Source organism: Lepidochelys kempii, chromosome 2, assembly GCF_965140265.1.
Source record: "Lepidochelys kempii isolate rLepKem1 chromosome 2, rLepKem1.hap2, whole genome shotgun sequence".
Lineage (NCBI taxonomy): Eukaryota > Metazoa > Chordata > Testudines > Cheloniidae > Lepidochelys > Lepidochelys kempii.
Genome location: NC_133257.1, coordinates 42,959,332 through 42,976,475, shown reverse-complemented (window position 1 = coordinate 42,976,475; position 17,144 = coordinate 42,959,332).

Sequence of the window (17,144 nt, the reverse complement as noted above, 5' to 3'; positions counted from 1 at the left end):
GCACACCATCAATCTCTCACTACCTTTCAGTAGTTAGCTCACCTAGGCCCTGAAAAAAAAACACTAATTTTCTATCGGAACGCATCCGATGAAGTGAGCTGTAGCTCACGAAAGCTTATGCTCAAATAAATTTGTTAGTCTCTAAGATGCCACAAGTACTCCTTTTCTTTTTACTAATTTCTATAAATGTTTGTACGCTGACGAAATATTCTGCTGTGTTGGCCCTTACAGTCCAAAACTGTCCTTGTAACTAATTCTTTGGAATTGGCTCCAAAGCTGAAAGGGTTTCAGTCTCATTATAGTCAAACTCTAAACAGATGAAGAAAAAATACATAGAAGTTGATTACTATTATAAATCCATCAGTGGGTAATGGGTGGGTAAGTAGGTGACTAAAACGGATTATAGCTCATTACTTTTTTTTTTTTAAGTGCTTCCCGAAAAGTACTTCTCAGACTGTTATGGTATGTCTTTGTCTCTTACAAATTCTAAAGAAAGTACTAGAAGGAGGCATGTCAGTCTTGGTATACTGTCCTACAAGGACAGGCCAACCTTTGACCCAGCTAATTCTCTCCTGAGGATGTGACCAGTCTCTTCTGCATTTCAGTTCCACTGGACAGATCATGCTCTATACATGGAGGAGACCATCCATGGGGGAATCCCTGCACCTTCTATGGAAAGGGGTTCCACCACCTAAGTGGCAGTGTTCATAAGACTCCCATGGTTACAGTCCATGTGTTGGACCATGTGTAACCCCAACAGATCCTGCTCATCGGCAGGCAGAGTTGAACCTGTGACCTCGGAAGCTTAGCGTATGAGCCTCTACTGCAGGGGTCCCCAACGCGGTGCCCGCAGGTGCCATGGCGCCTGCCGGGGCATTTTTGTGCGCCCGCAGGACACCCGCCCGCCAAAATGCCGCTGAGAAGCATTGCAGTTTCTTGGCGGCATTTCAGCGGCGGCGCTTCTTAACCGGCAGTGGCATTTCGGCGGTGGGGTGTTTGGCGCCTGCCACAGTCTTTTGGGAATAGCAATATGCTATTCCCACAAGAAGGGTTGGGGACCACTGCTCTACTGTATGAGCTAAAAGCCACATTCCTTTTAGTCGAGGCTGTAGCAGATTCATCAGTCTCTAGATGGTCTAGGTGTCATTAGAGGGGGACAGAGCACCACACCAAGCAGGCATGGATTACCTGTGCATCTTCTTAAGTCAGTGGAGGTCCATCAGAGATAAATCTAGACCACTGTCCCCATTCTACAGATGGAGAAACAGGCAGAGATTTATGGAATTATAGTCTGGACAAATTTGTCTCAGTACTTACAGGTATTCCATTACTTAATGAAGCCCAAAAACACTTACTACTGTTATAAACTGGCATAACTCCACTGGAGTTAATGGAGAGGGACTAGCTTGCGCCCTCTGTAAATTTGTCCCCATATCTTCACATTTAATGGTTTACCAAGGAACCTGAAATGAGTTCTAACTGAGATGGAGTGTATTCACTAGGAGCGCAGTTCAACGTGAGTCTAGCAAACATGCATCTGAGAGCATGACAAAGTCTCAGGATTTTATATAAATATCTTGCCTATTCAAATAATGTAGATCTTTCCATCCTGCCTTTTGCTATCTTATTGCAATAACTCTTAGTGTTGCGGACAAAAGCATTCATGCCACTTGCCTGACAGCTGTGATCATTCTAGTCAATTTGATCAACTTTAAAATGTAATATTCAAACCTGCCCTTTACCAGAAGCTCAGCTGTATTATACATTCTGCTAGAGGGAGATAAATATCAAGTGTGAAACAAATTTGAGGTAGGAAATGTAGCTAGTTTCGCTCTGATATTGAAGATAAGGACCAAATTATGCCCTTACTTTAATGCAAGCACATTTACTTCCATACTTGCTTTATAGACAAAGTCTTCTTCAGTAGGGTTTTGTTAGTGCACCTGAAGACAGCATTTGCCCTTCTGTTACAGTAATTTAGTAAGTTGGAGAACTTACTAAATACAGTCCATTAGATCACGTACATGATGCTGCATGGCATAAAAGCTCAGATTATTGCTTTCTAAAAAAAACCTGCCTTTCATATTCTGCCCTTTAATTAGCCTGACTCCCACATAACTTCTCAAACAGCTTTCTAAATTGTTTTCTATATGAATTCATAGAATATCAGGGTTGGAAGGGACCTCAGGAGGTCATCTAGTCCAACCCCCTGCTCAAAGCAGGACCAATCCCCAACTAAATCATCCCAGCCAGGGCTTTGTCAAGCCTGACCTTAAAAACTTCTAAGGAAGGAGATTCCACCACCTCCCTAGGTAATGCATTCCAGTGTTTCACCACTCTCCTAGTGAAAAAGTTTTTCCTAATATCCAACCTAAACCTCCCCCACTGCAACTTGAGACCATTACTCCTTGTTCTGTCATCTGCTACCACTGAGAACAGTCTAGATCCATCCTCTTTGGAACCCTCTTTCAGGTAGTTGAAAGCAGCTATCAAATCCCCCCTCATTCTTCTCTTCCGCAGACTAAACAATCCCAGTTCCCTCAGCCTCTCCTCATAACTCATGTGTTCCAGTCCCCTAATAATTTTTGTTGCCCTCCGCTGGACTCCTTCCAATTTTTCCACATCCTTCTTGTAGTGTGGGGCCCAAAACTGGACACAGTACTCCAGATGAGGCCTCACCAATGTCGAATAGAGGGGAACGATCACGTCCCTCGATCTGCTGGCAGTGCTCCTACTTATACATCCCAAAATGCCATTGGCCTTCTTGGCAATAATGGCGCACTGTTGAGTCATATCCAGCTTCTCGTCCACTGTAACCCCTAGGTCCTTTTCCGCAGAACTGCTGCCTAGCCATTCGGTCCCTAGTCTGTAGCGGTGCATGGGATTCTTCCGTCCTAAGTTCAGGACTCTGCACTTGTCCTTGATGAACCTCATCAGATTTATTTTGGCCCAATCTTCTAATTTGTCTAGGTCCCTCTGTATCCTATCCCTACCCTCCAGTGTATCTACCTCTCCTCCCAGTTTAGTGTCATCTGCAAACTTGCTGAGGGTGCAATCCATACCATCCTCCAGATCATTTATGAAGATATTGAACAAAACCTGCCCCAGGACCAACCCTTGGGGCACTCCACTTGATACCGGCTGCCATCTAGACATGGAGCCATTGATCACTACCCGTTGAGCCTGACAATCTAGCTAACTTTCTATCCACCTTATAGTCCATTCATCCAGCCCATACTTCTTTAACTTGCTGGCAAGAATACTGTGGGAGACCGTGTCAAAAGCTTTGCTAAAGTCAAGGAACAACATGTCCACTGCTTTCCCCTTCTCCACAGAGCCAGTTATCTTGTCATAGAAGGCAATTAGATTAGTCAGGCATGACTTGCCCTTGGTGAATCCATGCTGACTGTTCCTGATCACTTTCCTCTCCTCTAAGTGCTTCAGAATTGATTCCTTGAGGACCTGCTCCATGATTTTTCCAGGGACTGAGGTGAGGCTGAGTGGCCTGTAGTTCCCAGGATCCTCCTTCTTCCCTTTTTTAAAGATGGGCACTACATTAGCCTTTTTCCAGTCATCCGGGACTTCCCCCGATCGCCATGAGTTTTCAAAGATAATGGCCAGTGGCTCTGCAATCACATCCACCAACTCCTGTAGCACTCTCGGATGCAGCGCATCCGGCCCCATGGACTTGTGCTCGTCCAGCTTTTCTAAATAGTGCTGAACCACTTCTTTCTCCACAGAGGGCTGGTCACCTCTTTCCCATGCTGTGCTGTCCAGTGCAGTAGTCTGGGAGCTGACCTTGTTTGTGAAGACAGAGGCAAAAAAAGCATTGAGTACATTAGCTTTTTCCACATCCTCTGTCACTAGGTTGCCTCCCTCATTCAGTAAGGGGCCCACACTTCCCTTGACTTTCTTCTTGTTGCTAACATACCTGAAGAAACCCTTCTTGTTACTCTTAACATCTCTTGCTAGCTGCAACTCCAGGTGTGATTTGGCCTTCCTGATTTCACTCCTGCATCCCCGAGCAATATTTTTATACTCTTCCCTGGTCATTTGTCCAATCTTCCACTTCTTGTAAGCTTCTTTTTTGTGTTTAAGATCAGCTTGGCTTCACAGAGAAATCCTTGCTGGTCGCCTGCCATACTTACTATTCTTTCTACACATCGGGATGGTTTGTCCCTGTAACCTCAATAAGGCTTCTTTAAAATACAGCCAGCTCTCCTGGACTCCTTTCCCCTTCATGTTATTCTCCCAGGGGATCCTGCCCATCAGTTCCCTGAGGGAGTCAAAGTCTGCTTTTCTGAAGTCCAGGGTCTGTATTCAGCTGCTCTCCTTTCTTCCCTGTGTCAGGATCCTGAACTCGACCATCTCATGGTCACTGCCTCCCAGGTTCCCATCCACTTTTGCTTCTCCTACCAATTCTTCCCGGTTTGTGAGCAGCAGGTCAAGAAGAGCTCTGCTCCTAATTGGTTCCTCCAGCACTTGCACCAGGAAATTGTCCCCTACACTTTCCAAAAACTTCCTGAATTGTCTGTGGACCGCTGTATTGCTCTCCCAGCAGATATCAGGGTGATTGAAGTCTCCCATGAGAACCAGGGCCTGCGATCTAGTAGCTTCCGCTAGTTGCCGGAAGAAAGCCTCGTCCACCTCATCCTCCTGGTCCGGTGGTCTATAGCAGACTCCCACCACGACATCACCCTTGTTGCTCACACTTCTAAACTTAATCCAGAGACTCTCAGGTTTTTCTGCAGTTTCATACTTGAGCTCTGAGCAGTCATACTGCTCCCTTACATACAGTGCAACTCCACCTTTTCTGCCCTGCCTGTCCTTCCTGAACAGTTTATATCCATCCATGACAGTACTCCAGTCATGTGAGTTATCCCACCAAGTCTCTGTTATTCCAATCACATCATAATTCCTTGACTGTGCCAGGACTTCCAGTTCTCCCTGCTTGTTTCCCAGGCTTCTTGCATTTGTGTATTGGCACTTGAGATAACTCGCTGATCGTCCCTCTTTCTCAATATGAGGCAGGAGACCTCCCCTCTCGCGCGCTCCTGCTCGTGCTTCCTCCCGGTATCCCACTTCCCCACTTACCTCAGGGTTTTGGTCTCCTTCCCCTGGTGAACCTAGTTTAAAGCCCTCCTCACTAGGTTAGTCAGCCTGCTTGCGAAGATGCTCTTCCCTCTCTTCGTTAGGTGGAGCCCATCTCTGCCTAGCACTCTTCCTTCTTGGAACACCATCCCATGGTCAAAGAATCCAAAGCCTTCTATCCGACACCACCTGTGTAGCCATTCGTTGACTTCTACGATTCGACAGTCTCTACCCAGGCCTTTTCCTTCCACGGGGAGGATGAATGAGAACACCACTTGCACCTCAAACTCCTTTATCCTTCTTCCCAGAGCCACATAGTCTGCAGTGATCCGCTCAAGGTCATTCTTGGCAGTATCATTGGCGCCCACGTGGAGAAGCAGGAAGGGGTAGCGATCCGAGGACTTGATGAGTATCGGCAGTCTCTCCGTCACATCGTGAATCCTAGCTCCTGGCAAGCAGCAGGGTTTTCCCGGTCGGGGAGGCAGATAGATGACTCAGTCCCCCTGAGGAGAGAGTTCCCGACCACCACCACCCGCCACCTTCTCTGGGGAGCGGTGGTCGTGGAACCCCCAACCCTAGGACAGTGCATCTCATGCCTTCCAATCGGCGGATTTTCCTTTTGTTCCCTTCCCTCAGATGTATCATCTAGTCCACTCTCCGCATTAGTACCTGTGGAGAGAACATGAAAATGGTTACTTACCTGTATCTGCGTTGCTGGTACATGGATGCTCTCCTTTCTTCTTCTGGAGGACACATGCTGCCAAATTTCTTCACCGTCCTCCTGTCCCCGCAGTGCAGCCTGCTCTGAATCTTCAGAACGTTGTGTCCGTAGAATCATATCCTGACGTCTGTCCAGGAAATCTTCAGCAGCGAACAGCAGAGAGGCTAACAGAATTAATGCACCTTCATTATTGGTGCTAAATTCTGGCCTTTTTGTTGTCTCTTTAAAATGTGCCCGGTTTCTATATATTGGACCACACAGTGTCTACATGTGTTATTGCATATTATGAGTTCCTAAATTACACAGCCCCCTTCCACTCAATCCCAGAATAAATACTACATAATCTAATCGATTGTGCCTCAAGTGAAGATTAATTTGGGGGGTGGGGAGATGTAAATTCTGTGAGACAACAGAGAAAGAAAACTGTTATTTTCTTATGTCGAAGATGGTAAAGGAAGAGGTGTATGTTTCTTTGATTTATAGAGGCTGCAGGGATTGGATGACACACTTGTAATTCCTCTATATCAGGAAGCAAAGCTAAGAAGCCTTAGTGAGTTTTAATTTAAAATGTCATGTTTAGTTTTAGAAACGGATTCTCTGTTTCTAAAAAAGTCTGTATCAAGCTGTTTTTATAAAGTGACTAAACACAAGACTGAACAGGAGGTATTCTGCTCAATGCAATTCTGCCCTCTGTAGTGTGGATTGTGTAATTTCACATTCAGCATTCTATTCATGTAAAAACTCACCATTCTTTAACTTGACTGAACACCTCTCACCAGCATGTACTGTATTGCCTTTTCTAATGCTACTTGTGACTGCTAACAGCATGCTGTAATATAATATAGAAACCTGTGGGAAAAGTTATACCTTTCTGATTTAGTAAGCATTTTTTTTCCTGTTCAGAGTGAAATTCACTTCACCCCCAAAGCAGGGACTGATGCTTTTCTGTAAAAAGAAAAGGAGTACTTGTGGCACCTTAGAGACTAACCAATTTATTTGAGCATGAGCTGTAGCTCACGAAAGCTCATGCTCAAATAAATTGGTTAGTCTCTAAGGTGCCACAAGTACTCCTTTTCTTTTTGCGAATACAGACTAACACGGCTGTTACTCTGAAACCATGCTTTTCTGTGTTTGTACAGCACCCAGCACAATGGGCCCTCAAGCCTGACTGGGACTTCTAGGCACTACCATAATGTAAACATTTAAAACTACTACTTTTATGAGGGTCAACTGCATCTTTATATGTTGAAGAAACAAAATGTGTCACAAACCAAAGCCAGGGCATGGGGCATCAGTGTGGCCTCTTCCTGACACTCAGACAGCATGTTAAGATCACTGGATTTTGGTAGCAGCAGATGCAGTGATCCCTTTCCTGAAAAATAATTCTCTGATGGCCCAGAGACCCCTGTGACGGGTTATACAGCTTCCCATGCTAGGTAACATAGGGTTGAAGAACTCTGCCCTGCCACACCCGGGAAATATGTTAGACTTAGAAAAGCAAACACAGCACAGGTGGGGGCAGATAGAGGAGAACAGACTTCTAGACTTCAGTACCTGGAGAAGGGCAGGCTGAAAGCAAAGGCATCTTGAGTAACTGCTGCCTTGAGGACTCCCTCCTTGAAGGAAGGAAAGGCCTGATGCTAAACCACTATTGTGGCACTATTATTCGAGACAAGCTGTTGCTCCAACGTGGCTCATGGGCTAACTAGGAGCCCTACTGTGCCTGTGGGACAGTTCACTTGTGTTTATTGACAACCCAGGAAGGGCATGGTATCTGGGACTCAGCTGGAGGGCTGTTTCTTATGACTGCAGTAGTGTGGTGAAATGCCTAGATACTGCAGACCAGAGACTGTGTGTGCGCAAAGGCCCCATTTTGGTCCCTGTGAGTGCCTCTGGAGAGGAACTTAGTGATACATGTCCCTTTATGTTGTACAAAGAAGCCCTTGCTTCACAACAGCTTTGACTATAGTCTCTCTGCATTGGCACTGGAGAGGTCCTTTGCCCAAACATGTTTTAATCTGAGACCAGTGGATCAAATTCTGCTCTCAATGCATGCAACTTCTGTGCCTTCAGTGGAGCTATATGGATGTAACAATAGAATGTGCCCAATGTCTGTGGCTAGCCCATGTACTATTTATAAACCACTACTAATTTAATAGGTTCTGCTTTTACTAACTTTGCAGGATAAGACACAGAATGCAATATGACTATGATTATTTGATACAGATGCTGCCCTCTTCTCCCTCCCAATGGGCAGCAGTCTGGGTAGACTATGTCTAGGAACTGGTCTCTTGTATCACAATCTTACCAGATAATTTTCTAGATGTTCATTTAATGTCCTCTCGCACAGAAATAATTTGGGGCAGCATTTTACTTTTATAGGGCTCTGTTTGATAGGATAGGCACACCAGGGCTTATTTTACAAGTTCCAGGCTGCCTTCTAATGTGCTGATTTCCCCCAATCTGCTAAATTAATATCCAGTAGTCTTTTAATATTTTTCAAAGCCACTTTCATTCGGGAAGCGGGGGGAGCTTTCGGTGCTTACGGTGTTTGCACGGAACACTCTTACAATGCAGAAAGAAAAAAATTCTTACATTGTGTACAACACAGAACTTACAATATATGCTATTTTTTACTAAGCTATTGTAAGGCATCATAATAAATCAGTACAGCTTATAACTGCTATCTCTATTGAGATCCAGAGCCCAAGTTCTAATATCCTATCTCTCACAACAAAACCACATGAGATTCACCTGGAACATCAGATTAGTGATAACTTTTAATCTGCTTCTTTTCATCAGTTTTTAACATAGTAACTTTATGCCTGTCCAGCAGTAGTCCAGCAACATCATCATAGGGTATGTCTACACTATGAAATTAGGTCGAATTTATAGAAGTCGGTTTTTTAGAAATCGGTTTTATATATTCGAGTGTGTGTGTCCCCACAGAAAATGCTCTAAGTGCATTAAGTGCATTAACTTGGCAGAGTGCTTCCACAGTACCGAGGCTAGAGTCGACTTCCGGAGTGTTGCACTGTGGGTAGCTATCCCACAGTTCCCGCAGTCTCCGCTGCCCACTGGAATTCTGGGTTGAGATCCCAATGCCTGATGGGGCTAAAACATTGCCGCGGGTGGTTCTGGGTACATATCGTCAGGCCCCCGTTCCCTCCCTCCCCCCGTGAAAGCAAGGGCAGACAATCGTTTCGCGCCAGATTTGTTTTGTACTCATTTGCTTCCCCCCCATCTAAGGGACTCATTCCTCTAGGTCACACTGCAGTCACTCACAGGGAAGGTGCAGCGAGGTAAATCTAGCCATGTATCAATCAGAGGCCAGACCAACCTGCTTGTTCCAATACGAACAATTACTTAGGTTCACCATTTCTTATTGGAACCCTCAGTGAAGTCTTGCCTGACATACTCCTTGATGTAAAGCCACCCCCTTTGTTGATTTTAGCTCCCTGAAGCCAACCCTGTAAGCCGTGTCGTCAGTCACCCCTCCCTGCGTCAGAGCAATGGCAGACAATCGTTCCGCGCCTTTTTTCTGAGCAGACGCCATACCAAGGCAAGCATGGAGGCCGCTCAGCTCACTTTGGCAATTAGGAGCACATTAAACACCACATGCATTATCCAGCAGTATATGCAGCACCAGAACCTGGCAGAGCGATACCGGACGAGTAGGCGACGTCAGCGCGGTCGCGTGAGTGATCAGGACATGGACACAGATTTCTCTGAAAGCATGGGCCCTGCCAATGCATGCATCATGGTGCTAATGGGGCAGGTTCATGCGGTGGAACGCCGATTCTGGGCTCGGGAAACAAGCACAGACTGGTGGGACTGCATAGTGTTGCAGGTCTGGGACGATTCCCAGTGGCTGCGAAACTTTCGCATGCATAAGGGCACTTTCATGGAACTTTGGGACTTGCTTTCCCCTGCCCTGAAGCGTATGAATACCAAGATGAGAGCAGCCCTCACAGTTGAGAAGCGAGTGGTGATAGCCCTGTGGAAGCTTGCAACGCCAGACAGCTACCGGTCAGTTGGGAATCAATTTGGAGTGGGCAAATCTACTGTGGGGGCTGCTGTGATGCAAGTAGCCCACGCAATCAAAGATCTGCTGATATCAAGGGTAGTGACCCTGGGAAATGTGCTGGTCATAGTGGATGTCTTTGCTGCAATGAGATTCCCTAACTTCCCCCACAGTTAGACGGAATCCATATCCCTATCTTGGCACCGGAGCACCAAGCCGGCGAGGACATAAACCGCAAGGGGTACTTTTCAATAGTGCTGCAAGCTCTGGTGGATCACAAGGGACGTTTCACCAACATCAACGTGGGATGGCCGGGAAAGGTACATGACGCTCGCATCTTCAGGAACTCTGGTCTGTTTCAAAAGCTGCAGGAAGGGACTTTATTCCCAGACCAGAAAATAACTGTTGGGGATGTTGAAATGCCTATAGTTATCCTTGGGGACCCAGCCTACCCCTTAATGCTATGGCTCATGAAGCCGTACACAGGCAACCGGGACAGTAGTCAGGAGCTGTTCAACAACAGGCTGAGCAAGTGCAGAATGGTGGTAGAATGTGCATTTGGACGTTTAAAGGCGCGCTGGCGCAGTTTACTGACTCGCTTAGACCTCAGCGAAACCAATATTCCCACTGTGATTACTGCTTGCTGTGTGCTCCACAATATCTGTGAGAGTAAGGGGGAGACGTTTATGGCGGGGTGGGAGGTTGAGGCAAATCGCCTGGCTGCTGGTTACGCGCAGCCAGATACCAGGGCGGTTAGAAGAGCACAGGAGGGTGCGGTATGCATCAGAGAAGCTTTGAAAACCAGTTTCATGACTGGCCAGGCTACGGTGTGAAAGTTCTGTTTGTTTCTCCTTGATGAAATCCCCCGCCCCTTGGTTCACTCTACTTCCCTGTAAGCTAACCACCCTCCCCTCCCCCCTTCGATCACCGCTTGCAGAGGCAATAAAGTTGTTGCTTCACATTCATGCATTCTTTATTCATTCATCACACAAATAGGGGGATGACTACCAAGGTAGCCCAGGAGGGGTGGTGGAGGAGGGAAGGAAAATGCCACACAGCACTTTAAAAGTTTACAACTTTAAAATTTATTGAATGCCAGCCTTCTCTTTTTGGGGCAATCCTCTGTGGTGGAGTGGCTGGTTGGCCGGTGGCCCCCCCACCGCGTTCTTGGGCGTCTGGGTGTGGAGGCTATGGAACCTGGGGAGGAGGGCGGTTGGTTACACAGGGGCTGTAGTGGCAGTCTGTGCTCCAGCTGCCTTTGCTGCAGCTCAGCCATACAGTGGAGCATACTGGTTTGATCCTCCAGCAGCCTCAGCACTGAATCCTGCCTCCTCTCATCACGCTGCCGCCACATTTGAGCTTCAGCCCTCTCTTCAGCCCGCCACCTCTCCTCCCAGTCATTTTGTGCTTTCCTGCACTCTGACATTATTTGCCTCCACGCATTCGTCTGTGCTCTGTCAGTGTGGGAGGATAGCATGAGCTCAGAGAACATTTAATCATGAGTGCATTTTTTATTCTTTCTTATCTTCGCTAGCCTCTGGGAAGGAGAAGATCCTGTGATCATTGAAACACATGCAGCTTGTGGAGAAAAAAAAGGGACAGCAGTATTTAAAAAGACACATTTTATAAAACAGTGGCTACAGTCTTTCAGGGTAAACCTTGCTGTTAACATTACATACATAGCACATGTGCTTTCGTTACAAGGTCGCATTTTGCCTCCCCCACCGCGTGGCTACCCCCCCAACCCTTTTCCCTCCCCGTGGCTAACAGCGGGGAACATTTCTGTTCAGCCGCAGGCAAACAGCCCAGCAGGAACGGGCTCCTCTGAGTGTCCCCTGAAGAAAAGCACCCTATTTCAACCAGGTGACCATGAATGATATCTCACTCTCCTGAGGATAACACAGAGAGATAAAGAACGGATGTTGTTTGAATGCCAGTAAACATACACTGCAATGCTTTGTTGTACAATGATTCCCGAGTACGTGTTCCTGGCCTGGAGTGGTAAAGTGTCCTACCATGAAGGACGCAATAAGGCTGCCCTCCCCAGAAACCTTTTGCGAAGGCTTTGGGAGTACATCCAGGAGAGCCGCGAATGCCAGGGCAAATTAATCCTTTCACATGGTTGCTTTTAAACCATGTATAGTATTTTAAAAGGTACACTCACTGGAGGTCCCTTCTCCGCCTGCCGGGTCCAGGAGGCAGCCTTGGGTGGATTCGGGGGGTACTGGCTCCAGGTCCAGGGTGAGAAACAGTTCCTGGCTGTCAGGAAAACTGGTTTCTCCGCTTGCTTGCTGTGAGCTATCCCCAAAACCTGCTTCCGTGTTGCCTCCATCTCCATTGAAGGAGTCAAACAACACGGCTGGGGTAGTGGTGGCTGAACCCCCTAAAATGGCATGCAGCTCATCATAGAAACAGCATGTTTGGGGCTCTGACCCGGAGCGGCCGTTCGCCCCTCTGGTTTTCTGGTAGGCTTGCCTCAGCTCCTTAAGTTTCACGCGGCACTGCTTCGGGTCCCTGTTATGGCCTCTGTCCTTCATTCCCTGGGAGATTTTGACAAAGGTTTTGGCATTTCGAAAACTGGAACGGAGTTCTGATAGCACGGATTCCTCTCCCCATATAGCGATCAGATCCCGTACCTCCCGCTCAGTCCATGCTGGAGCTCTTTTGCGATTCTGGGACTCCATCATGGTCACCTCTGCTGATGAGCTGTGCATGGTCACCTGCAGCTTGCCACACTGGCCAAACAGGAAATGAGATTCAAAAGTTCGCAGTTCTTTTCCTGTCTACCTGGCCAGTGCATCTGAGTTGAGAGTGCTGTCCAGAGTGGTCACAATGGAGCACTCTAGGATAGCTCCCGGAGGCCAATACCGTCGAATTGTGTCCACAGTACCTCAAATTCGACCCGGCAAGGCCAATTTAAGCGCTAATCCACTTGTCAGGGGTGGAGTACGGAAATCGATTTTAAGAGCCCTTTTAGTCGAAATAAAGGGCTTCATTGTGTGGACGGGTGCAGATTTACATCGATTTAACGCTGCTAAATTCGACCTAAAGTCCTAGTGTAGATCAGGGCATAGAACATGAAGCCTAAACTTCTGATATTTCAAAGTGAATGCTTTTGTTATAGATTTTTATTCTCCTCCCTTTATTTCTCATTTAGTTCAAAACCCTCAAAAGCAGGACAATGTTATCTCTGCTGGGGAGTGATCTGAACAAAACAGAAGTCCTATGCTTTCTTCTTGTCTTTTCCAGAGGTATAAGCAGTAACATTTCTTTCTTCCAAAGCAACAATTGGGGGAAGACAAAGGTCACACTTATATTAGTCAGTGTTTCTCTGTAATACAGCCATTTGACAAAATACAAAATGGGAGACTGAGTGAATGACATTTTTAAATGAGTAACTTTTTATATCCTCTGGTTATAAACTACATCCAGAAAACAGCTAAATTTGGGCAAGACCAAACCACATGAAGCCCAGCCCCTTTCTTGGTTTTATATCTAGATCGGAGGGAAGCAGCTTCCTCTGAGAAGAAGGGTAACTTTGCAGGGGAGAAACAATTCCTAAGTAAAATGCTGAAAAAAACCTATGCTTAGAGCTATGTTCTACTTTGGATTATTTCCACAGGTCTGATGCTAAGATTCATTACAGCAGTCTATAAGAAGATCCTTGGCTATTGTTCTGTTATCTGTTTCATGCATTGTGTTTCCAATGGAAGCACACATGCTGTACACCAATTCTCTGTTTTAAATAAAGCACCTTTTCCAGACCTGGGGGATTTAGGTATTGCACTGCACTTTACAGATGAGATGAGGTGCTTTACATGGAGATATTAACAAAAAGCTGGGATATATGAAGTATTTTAAGATTGCACATGGATTGGACTGTCACTCTTCAAGAATTACCACTCCAGTCCTCCCCCTTCAAAGAGAACTAAGAATTAGTTTTTTAAATTGCAGATGTAGTAACTATTCCCAAATCTAAAACGACATGAAATGTTGTAACTGTAAATAAAAACATTTATACAAATAAAAATGCAATAACACTATTTTTGTAATTACTGTACCTATATTTCACTTGTGATGAGCTCTTATATCTACCATTCTAACCAAGGGCACAGACAAGTAGCTAGACTCCTTGAGGAAGAAACTATGAATGGTAGGATTCTTTCATTTGAGTATTCAGGCTTCTAATCACATCTTCAAGAAGAGGGCCCCCCCCATGCCCCCAATATTCTAGAATTTTCATTGTTTCTTGCATGTTTGCAGCATATCCCTGCTGGTACTAGCTGGTGCTATTAGCTGATAGTTGCCTCCACCCAGAAATAAGACACCATTTCCACAATGGTTTTTAGCTTGCAAGAGGATGAAGTGTACGGTGACCTATGAGAACAGCTGATTCGTACTGTAAATAGATTCATCCTTCACTCTCCTGAAGATTAAAGTCTTCCTTCTTGCATTCAGTCACATTTGGCCTTTTCCCCTTTTTCTCCCCCTCGGTAGCCTCCACTTTCCAGTTACATTGTTAGTCACTGTTGTAATAACTGGGCCTACTAATTTACCCTAATTGTGAGCTCAATTGTGAAAAGTGAGTGCAAGTTCATAAAATGTCACAATAACCTATAATATAAATGATAATGGGGAAAGGTACAAAAAAAGACAGACTGAATTAGTTCAAATGAAGAGGCCTACTCCTTATAATTCAAGGATTGTATATGAAGATCATGCCTGGTTAACAAGAACAGTGTGAGATGGAAATCAATGAACCAAAACTCGTGTGTTAGAAATTAGGCCTAACTGGTGGACAAAATGAGAGCATGGGCTATTCTGCTCATCACTTCCCTTTTGGAATCCTCCCAAAAAACCCCCAAACCTAAAAACCTACTTCAGGGGGGAAAAGATGGCTTACTATGAAGCTGGCTGACTGTGAGACATGAGAAAAGGAAGGAGCAAGCTTCACCTTCACGTCAGAGGCTAGGGGGTTTATTACAGAAGTGGGTGGGTGAGTGTTCTATGGCCTGCAATGTGCAGGAGTTCAGACTAGAGCATCATGATGGCTCCGTCTAATCTTAAAGTCTGAGTCTGCCATCCCACTATTTGCTAGGGTCCCAGGCATTTGTCTTTCTGATCCTGAGAGACGTCTTGACCAGACCAGGGCAGAGAGAGGGACCCAGATGACACCACCACATCTACTGGCTCTGGCTGAAACTCAACCACCAACTGGGATATGAGAGTTTATCCCCTCTCACCCATGTGTTCTTTTCCTTCTCCACTTTATTTCTTCTCTCCTCTTTGTTCCTGCCTAACAAAAGGTCTGGCTTAGCTGGCCAAGACTACGTATTTTGCAACACTGTTGTAAGCCTTTGACCAGACAAGCAGCTAAAAGCAATGCCCTAAACAGCCCGATGCTGGTACAAGTTTGCCAGGTCTCAGAGCGGTTGATAAGACCGTGTGCTGTGTTTGTGTTTCTCAAGCAGCGAGGTAACAAGTAAAAGTTAGCACCAGAGAAGCTACATCTTCTGTCTTTTTCTCTCCCTTTTTGGGTGCTTGTCTTAAAAACAGGATTGGGCTTGCAGAACAGTTGCAGCCCATCTCCACTAACTTCTCTTTTCCCCAAAAAGGACAGTTCTTACCATCTTTGATATAATCTAAAAGACTGTCACACAAGGGGCTTTTTCCTTTTTAATAACTGTCTCTAATTAAAGAAAAGGGAACAAGGGATGTTGTTAAAATGAGAGCCTGTTTAATTCTTTAAGTTTCAAATGCTTTAACTGTTTTCCCTTCTTTTCTGTATCTTTAATATTAGGTTAAGAGGATTTCTAATGAATTTGCCATAGGCTGAAGCAGGTTGAGGTCTCTGTATACCAAACCTTGTTTTAACAGTGTATAATGTTGGACAGTGACAGGGTCTCATTAGCACCTTTGACTCTTCAGGCCTATTTTTTCCATCTACATTAACAAATAATTTTTCCTAGTTTCTGCTTGCTAGCTCTGAAAACATTGACCGGGGTTCCCTGTTCATTACTGGCTTAGCTTCACTCATAGCCCTAGTCTACACTGGGGTCGGGGATCGATCTAAGCTATGCAACTTCAGCTAGGTGAATAATGTAGCTGAACTTGACGTACTTAGATTGACTTACCGTGGTGTCTTCACCGCAGTGAGTCGATTGCTGCTGCTCCCCCGTCGACGCCTCTCACGGTGGTGGGGTACAGGAGTCGACGGGAGAGCGCTCGTGGGTGGATTTATCGCATCTAGACTAGACGCGATAAATCAACCCTTGCTGGATCGATCGCTGCCCGCCAATCTGGCGGGTAGTGTAGACATACCCATAGAGCTCCCTGACAGGTGTTTCTGAATCTGGAAATGAGAGACCAGTCAGCAAACCCACATCTCCCAGAGCACTACTACTAGGTCAGCTTGAGAGCTGTGTATTTTGCATATCATTATCAGAAACAGAAGTCTTGAATATTTGGTTCCATATAGGAGAGGTGCCTTCCAAATACTGGGTAGCAAAGACTTAGGGGAAGTTTGTCTAAAATAATTTTGAATTAGGCAAACAAAACCAAAGCAACTCATCACTTGTTGAAATGCAGAGCTGACCTGAACTCCCTCTAGAGGAAGAGTGGAAAGTTTCCTTCTCCTAAAGAACTCTTCAATAAATCATGGTCTGATTGTAGGTGTCGTCTTACCCCAATCCCACCTAGCATTCTCTGAGCCTGTAAACCACTCAGCTCATCTGAAGAAAACCCAGGAATACTTACCCCTTACAAATCCAAGCCGAGGATGGTGAAGCTCTTCATATTGGGTTGTCAGGTAAGCAGAGTTGTCTTGCTAACAGCTGTTTCAGAACTAGTCCGTCAACTGATCTCTACGTTTGCCTATTTTCTGGAACCTGCAGTTCTATATTCTCTAAAAGCTGGAACTTTGCCTTGAAATACCAATAGCAGTGAACTTGCAGATGATACACACTCATTACAAGTTTTCTTACAAAATTTTTCTAAGGACCGAACGATCAAATCTACAGCAGGGCCAACCAGCAGAAAACTTACCAAATTTTACTTGCAACCAAAATACCACAGAGACCATTTGGCCAAAGATGTGAAAAGATTGTCTTTAGTAGTTAAATGAAGATAACTATACAGCATCATCAGAAGAGACAAGAAAATTCTCCTTGCTAATAAGGGAATAATTCCATTTATTAGAACCACCTATCCAGAACTTTAGGTTCATGACAATTTTTATAAGATTGGTTAAGAGGATTTCTTAATTACAACCCCCACCGCCCCAAGAAATTAATGACAGTAATTTCCAAT